Source organism: Octopus bimaculoides, chromosome 4 (genome assembly GCF_001194135.2).
Source record: "Octopus bimaculoides isolate UCB-OBI-ISO-001 chromosome 4, ASM119413v2, whole genome shotgun sequence".
NCBI lineage: Eukaryota > Metazoa > Mollusca > Cephalopoda > Octopoda > Octopodidae > Octopus > Octopus bimaculoides.
Genome location: NC_068984.1, coordinates 101731763 through 101739198, shown reverse-complemented (window position 1 = coordinate 101739198; position 7436 = coordinate 101731763). Strand labels below are relative to the sequence as shown.

Here is a 7436-nt window from a genome sequence, read left to right as displayed (position 1 = left end):
TATATATATATATAATATATGTATGTATGTATGTATGTATGTATGTATGCATGTATATATGTGAGATAATGGTCTCACTTTAATAGTTTCAGTATTAATAGTGAAATTATTAAAGTGAAAGTATACTTTACAATAGAGATGTTATTGTTTCACTTTCAACATGTAATACTGAAATAGTGTAAGAGATAAGAGATTGCTCCAGGCTCACATTAGGCAAGCAGTTGAAAACTTTTCTAGCCCATGACACTGCATGGATCCTAAGCAAGGCATGTGTAAAATTTGAATGAAATTGGTTGGGTAGTTCTCGAATTTTAGTGATGCACACTGACAGACAGACAGACATTCTCGGTTTTATATATATTGATAGACCAATTTGTTTAGAGGAACTGAGCTGATAGGAAATAACAAGAGCTGGTTCTCACTAACTCAGCAGCCTGGTGATGAAACTCCAGGGTACAATTTTGCAACATATCCTTGTTCATTCATTTAACATCAATTTTTCCATGCTAGTATGGATTTGGATAGAGTCATTTGAAATAGAATTTTATGGCAAGATACTCTTTCAATCACTAACCTTTACCTGTTTTTCAGCACTTAATGTCAACATCAGCATCGCACTGTACAAACAATAACAAATGTTAAATATAAACAACACATGCACACATGCATATACTCACTCACATACAAATGCTAAAAGTCAACTCACGACTGGTTGAGACCACTTCCTAAACTCAATAATGCCATGCAAAGATTCTGAGTCCAAGAAGTTCCTGTGCACGAATTTATAACATCAGAGTTACAAATAAGGTTGAGTCAACGGAAGACCAACGGGACTTCAGGTTTTTTTTTTATATGAGTTTATCTTCTCCTAGACAGAAGTTCTAAGTCTTGCATATGATACTAAACTGCATCTGGCAATGGGACCCTGGTATGAGAGTTCCTGAGTTTTGAGAAGTGTAGAACCATCTCTTAGCCACTATTGTTCTCAGGTCTACTCTGACCGAGAGTAGTAGCACTTGTTAGAGTCCCAACTATGGGTTAACTAGCATGCGAACCACTGGGATTGAAGGATCCTAGTTCTTGTTAAAACTTCCTACTGGGAGAAAGTAAACTTGTATACTTACAAGTTTATATACATATGTATGAGGGGATGCTGGAAAGTAAATAAAAGAAAATATAGGAGGATCAGTTATGATTTTATTCAATATATTCCCCTCTCAGATTCACACACTTATTGCAGCAGTCCTTCAGTTTTTCTTAGCTCTGTAAAAGAAGTCAGGATGTTGAGCCTCCAGCCAGGCCTTTCACGATACCCCTAAAGCCAGGAAATTTTCAGCAACCCCTCATATATACATACATCCCTCTACCTCCCCAATTTCAGGTACCACTGGCAATCCCCACATCTACCCTTTAACCTTACCCAATCCTTACATATGTTGTCTACCTCTCATACCCCCCTTACTCCCACACACTCTTGCAACCCCCACCCCACTTCTACTAGTCTTGTACTTTGAGATGCCACGTGGACACCTTATCACCACTATTTATCTCTTCACACCTATAACTGATTCATTTCTCATTCTTTCCTAAATGTTTTTAATCTTTCAGTTCAAATTAGGTCTTACAAAAACCAAATGGAAAATGCCTCTCACAGAAACATCTTTTAGCATTCATTTGATGTTTAGTCTTCCCTCTTCAGCAAAACATTTCTATCTGTTCTATCACACTTTAGCCTCTCAAAACAAAGCATGAAGCTAGCTCCCCCTCTGCTAAACCCTACTCACTCAAGGGATTTTCTGTCTTGCAAGTTATTTGGTGACCCACTAGTGTCAGTGTCATGAAAAAAACACTAACACATTGTGTAATGTGGGGTCTGTAGTTGTTGTTTGAACTAGATATAACTGGTTATTTATAATAAATATCTTTTTGTAGGCTGCAGATAACATAAATAAATAAGTAGTTTAATTTTTATGTATAATTATAAGATTTTGAGTATAAATATATTAATTATTCACTTGTTAATAATATACTTTCTTTTATAAATATAATATTGCTTTCATTGTATTAATGATTAAAATTACTATGTAGTATTATATTTGTTTGATTTAATTTTCATTGTTAAAATAAATTACAATTGATTTGCTGTATATTATTTTAGATAATTGATTAAATACTAGTTGAAGGAAGTGGATCTAACAATCGAAGTCATTCCAAAAGAGATTTTGGAGTCTCGTACAGTCCTCCAACTCACAGAATCCTGTAAGACCATCCAACCCATGCCAGTATGGAAGGCAGATATTGAATAATGACAATGAATGCATTGATTCATCAGCTTTTGTGTTCTTAACTTATCTAATTTTGACAAAATTTCTTTCTAAAAGTAAAAACTTATTAGAATGTACCTTATTCTTCTGGCAAATTCCCAAAATCTGTAGCAGTCTCATGCAGATGACATTTTAGTTTCACCATTGTCATGTACATTACATTAGACAATCAGCACTTTGAGATCACAGACTAGTAGTCAGTCAGTCACCCATTTTTGACTGGATTAACAAAATTATTTTAGTTTTAGCTTTGTTGTGTTATTTTAGCCAATCAGAAACTAATGATCTCTTGAGTCAGATATCTAGTTTTGATCTCTTGGCTCATTTGTTTGACAACCAGACAAATCTCTGCTGACTTGGTCACCTAGGTACTAAGAGAGTAACTATGGCTAACCTATCTTAATCTCTCTAGTTTAGCTAGCACTTTTTGTTTTAGCACTCCCTTGCACTACAGTTTCAATGCTTTATTCAATATCTGAAATTTGTTCTAATTTAATTTTACAAGTATTTTAAAGCCATATGTTGCATTATTCTGTGAACAGGATCAGAAAAGATTTACTTTTGTTATCTAAGAAATCAACAGGAAAAATAACAAATTTTTGTTTTTAAATCTACAAACATCTTCCAAAACCCCCTAAAGGTCTAAAAAAAAGGTGGTGGGGATCAACCGGACTCTTTCCTCATCAATTATAATTAGGAAATTATGTAATGACCAATAAAGCATATAAATATGGCAGAGTCCCAGCATGGCCACAGCTCGTGAGCAGAAACGAGTACAATTCAATTCAATTCATATATGTACAAAAGTGTTTCTAAACTTAGTGTATGTGTTCTGTAATTGATGAATAAATAGCTAGTTCAACCTATTTATGTCTCATTCACCTTCAGTACAATAACAGCTCTGCAAACTAACTCAAACAAACTGCTTATAAATCAAGTTTTGTAGATTTCGTGATAAGCACATTAAGAAAACAAGGTAAAAACTTTATTTTAGTTGGTTTAAAGTTATTGTGGATCTGATCATGCTGAGGCATTGCTGATTATTAGTTGGCCTATGATAGAGGTTAACAGATGGCCTACATCAGGAAAAATATTGCATTGCAAACAAAGATTTCAAAGACCACATGATTTTGAAAATTATGAAATAATTCACACAAACATACACACACACTTATAAAAACCCGACTGTATATTTCCATTATGAATACAGAAAAAGTTATTGTACAAGGTGTATCATCATCATCATCGTTTAATGTCCGTTTTCCATGCTGGCATGAGTTGGACAGTTTGACTGAGGTCTGGAGAGCCAGCTGCTGCACCAGGGCTCCAATCTGATCTGGTAATGTTTCTACAGCTGGATGCCCTTCCTAACGCCAACCACTCCGAGAGTGTAGTGGGTGCTTTTTACGTGCCACCAGCACAGGAGCCAGTCAGGCAGGCCTGGCATCAATCATGTTCAGATAGTGCTTTTTATGTGCCACTGGCACAGGGGCCAGTCAAGGGGTACTGGCATCGACCCCGTTCGGTTGGTGCTTTTTACCTGCCATACACACACACACATATATATATGAACATGTATACATATGCATATATGCATGTGTATATATATTGTAAATTTTAGAGGTAATACTTGATAAGCGTAAGCACCTGTATATGCCAGATAGTGGCAGAGGTGAGAGAATATATTAAAACGTAAAATGAAAACAGAACACAAAGGATGTATGTATATATATATATATAGCAGCTAAGCCCAGTTTCACCCGGTCGGGTTGGATGATGTGGCTGTAATGCTTTGTGTAAGCATTAGACTTGTTTGGGCACACTTACGTTAAAAAACAATTTTAGAATGATATTTTTCTGTCAAAACGCTAAAAATAACTGACCAAAAAAAATAACAAAAAACAACCAAGATTCAACCAAATCAAAAGATAAACCCAAATACTAAGCAAACGAAGATGAACCATCCCACTTCCATCACACACACACACAAACACACACACACACGCACATACACACAAACATTCCCATACCCCCCTTTTACATACACACACATATATTCACATAGAGTTGAAACGCTGCTTGATTTATTTTTTCAGTGTACAATTTTCATCATCCCACTACCAAGTATGACATCACCCCTTCCTTCCTTACTTATTCATCTATCACCCTGATCTTTCTCATTCATAAACACAAAAGTATTATTATAGTAGATTATCTCAGTAACCATGGGAGCTATGAAAAAAATACAAAGCCCAGCAACACCATAGGATCATTCTACACATCTGTGTAATTTTTTGCGAAATTCCACCCAGCTGTTTGACCTTGAATGCCAAGACAAGAAAGAATCGCTCATGTCAAATTTATATGTATAGATGTATACATATGTATATATATATATATATACACATATGTATATATTCTTATGTATGTATGTATGTATATGTATATATATATATATATATATATATATATATATATATATATATATATATATATACATATGTACATGCATATAGATACATTTATATACATACATATATACACACATAAATATATAACACCCACGTCAATGCATATATATTGTGTATTTAAATGTGTGTATGTGTATACGTACAAGCATGTGCGTACCTATGATGTACAACTATATGCCTAGAGCCGGACATAATTTCGTTCCACTTTCAGGACACGTACAAACATGCTTCGACTTGATATCACATTAATGAGTAATTTTAGTAAACAAAAATCAAGGAAAATATCATAAATCTCTAATAGTTTTACGTTTTACTTTACGTTAGACATTTTACAGTTGTGAGATTAAATTACATGTGCAACAGGTGGTCATTAAATTAATTTCCATTCAACTAAAATTATAAATGGGGTTAAAAAAGTTGTAATTTTTACTTACGTCAAATATTTTGCCTTGCTATGAAGAAATACAGGATTAACAGGGAAGTAGCTTTTGATTTTTAAATACAATAAAGTAAGCTTTAAAAACCTTAAGAAGTGGAGAACTAATAAAACTACAACGCAAAAGGAATTTGGACCTACTTATCTATTCAGTGGTTAATAGTGTGTGTGTGTGCGTGTAAATAGATACCTATGTTCATAAAAGATTAACCTACCTGTATGTTTGTGTGAAAGAAATGTATATATTTCTCGAAGTGGGTAAGAAAGTAAAACATATTAGATTTGTCTATGTGTGTTTAGCACAGTTTATAGTTTTTCAACTTTAATCCATCCCGCCACTAAAATTACACGCTAAAACAGTGAACACCATCGGCTCAAATTTTTTCTTTTATTAAATTTACAATAAGTATTTTAATTATTTAAAACCAGTGACTGGTGCACTAGTTATAATTTACTTTACTGCCAAATGTATTGATGCAGTACATTAAAAACTCTGAAAACGATAGATCCTGGCATTTTTTCCGACTCACCTCAAAAACTTAATTAAACCTGAGAAAGGACCTAACACGGTTCACCGCTTCAGTGTATCTTTTGGAGACCGTCATGTGTTTGTGTTTGTGTTTATAGTGTGATATATGTATTTGTTTATGTGGGAGTAATTTATGATGTGGTGTATAGTAGTGGGTGTGTGTTTTATGTATTTGTGATCTATGTTGTTATTTAATGCGTGGTGTGCAGTGCCGTCCGAGCAGTAGTCCAGGGACCACACGGGTTTAGGAACTCAATTCTTATCTATGTATGCTTGCCTTGCTGTCAATAAATAAATATTATAAGGCCTAGTACACTGATTTGCCCGGGGGCATACAATACTACCCTGGTGATATAGCTTGGGTTTATTGTGTCGCGTATGTACTATGGTATGTTTTGGATATATGTGTAATGTAGCGTATTATAGTATATATGTGTAATGTAATGTGGTGTGGTATATATATTGCTTTCAAATTTTGGCCCAGGGACAACAATCTTGGGGGAGGAGTAAGTCGATTACATCGACTCCATTACTCGACTGGTACTTATGTTATCGACCCCGAATGGATGAAAGGAAAAATCGACCTCGGCGAAATTTGAACCTAGAACATAAACACGGACGAAATGCCGCTAATTATTTTGACCGGCGTGTTAACGATTCCGCCAGCTCGCCGCCTTAAACTGTTGTATATATTGCATAATATGGTGCGGTGTCTATCTTTGATGCAGGTGTAACATAAACATACACATGTGTTTGCAGTTCGAGAACTCGTTGGATTAGCAAATTAGGATCTTTGTGGTTTGGTTACTAATAAAATAAAAGTTAAATTCTTAAAACTGAAAAACCAACTAACTGCCGTGTATTTCTCTGAAAATGGGTAATCGACAACTTGAGAGAAAAAAAACCCAAAGAAATAACTATTTTATCTACAAATAAAGAAAGTGTTTTTAGATCGACTAACCTTGAATTTAAGGCCAGAAATTTCAAAAGTATTTCACTGATGTGATTTTATCAATAAAAATCCACAAGAAAGACGAAGGTGTTAAAAACAAGGAAGTAATGATTGAAGTGTGTATACGTGGGTTGTTTTTCGAAAGTAAATAAACAAATATTGAATAAATTTCTTTTAAATAAAATCATAGAAAAAGTCACAAATTTGACCAGGAATATGTCACAGGAAACGTTATATTTAAAGAGCATACAATCTAAGTAATTAAATAGTATTCTAAGTCACTTAAGAAGTGACAGTACATAGTTTATACTCAATGACAAAGATTTATTACAGGCCTATACATAATATGACAAAAAAATCTGCTTTATTCAATATCTCCATTTAAAGAATGAAACAGCAAAACAAACATTAAATAAGTTATTCATGAAGGTTTCCTGTGCCTTTTATTTCTGATTTTTTCCCTGTGACTTTTCGTACATTAAAAAATTTATCAGGAAACAAGTAAAGTATTTGGCATAACTACAGAGTTTTACCCCCCAGATTTTGGGAGGTTATAACTTTCAGAAAAATGAATATTTTTTAATGAAATTTTCTATGCATATAGTATTTACTATGTAGAATCCGAATATACAAAAAGTGTTTTGGAATGGGGGTGGGGGACAATTTTCGGAAATTCCAACAGAGTCCACTTAAATTCTTCTTAACTTCCATGAAAATTAATATT

At 33.9% G+C, this 7436-nt stretch overlaps 2 protein-coding genes across 8 annotated transcripts in view; one reads left to right on the top strand and one right to left on the bottom strand.

The window, feature by feature from the left end:
* Positions 1–7436, top strand: part of LOC106878792 (uncharacterized) — a 78910-nt gene that overhangs the window by 47820 nt on the left and 23654 nt on the right. Inside the window, exon 1 of one of the 2 annotated variants that reach the window (XM_052967324.1) lies at positions 2973–3300. The exons of the other annotated variant lie outside the window; for it this stretch is intronic. The gene's annotated coding sequence lies outside the window, so the exon portion shown is untranslated. Of the gene's footprint in view, positions 1–2972; positions 3301–7436 lie in introns of those variants that run through there. 2 annotated transcript variants of the gene reach the window in all.
* LOC106868157 (uncharacterized) overlaps positions 1–7436 on the bottom strand; it is a 49196-nt gene that overhangs the window by 41037 nt on the left and 723 nt on the right. The window contains exon 1 of one of the 6 annotated variants that reach the window (XM_052967325.1): positions 6722–6857. The exons of 3 other annotated variants lie outside the window; for them this stretch is intronic. The gene's annotated coding sequence lies outside the window, so the exon portion shown is untranslated. Of the gene's footprint in view, positions 1–5229; positions 5418–5446; positions 6014–6721; positions 6858–7436 lie in introns of those variants that run through there. 2 more of the 6 variants (XM_052967326.1, XM_014913297.2) reach the window with 2 other exon arrangements.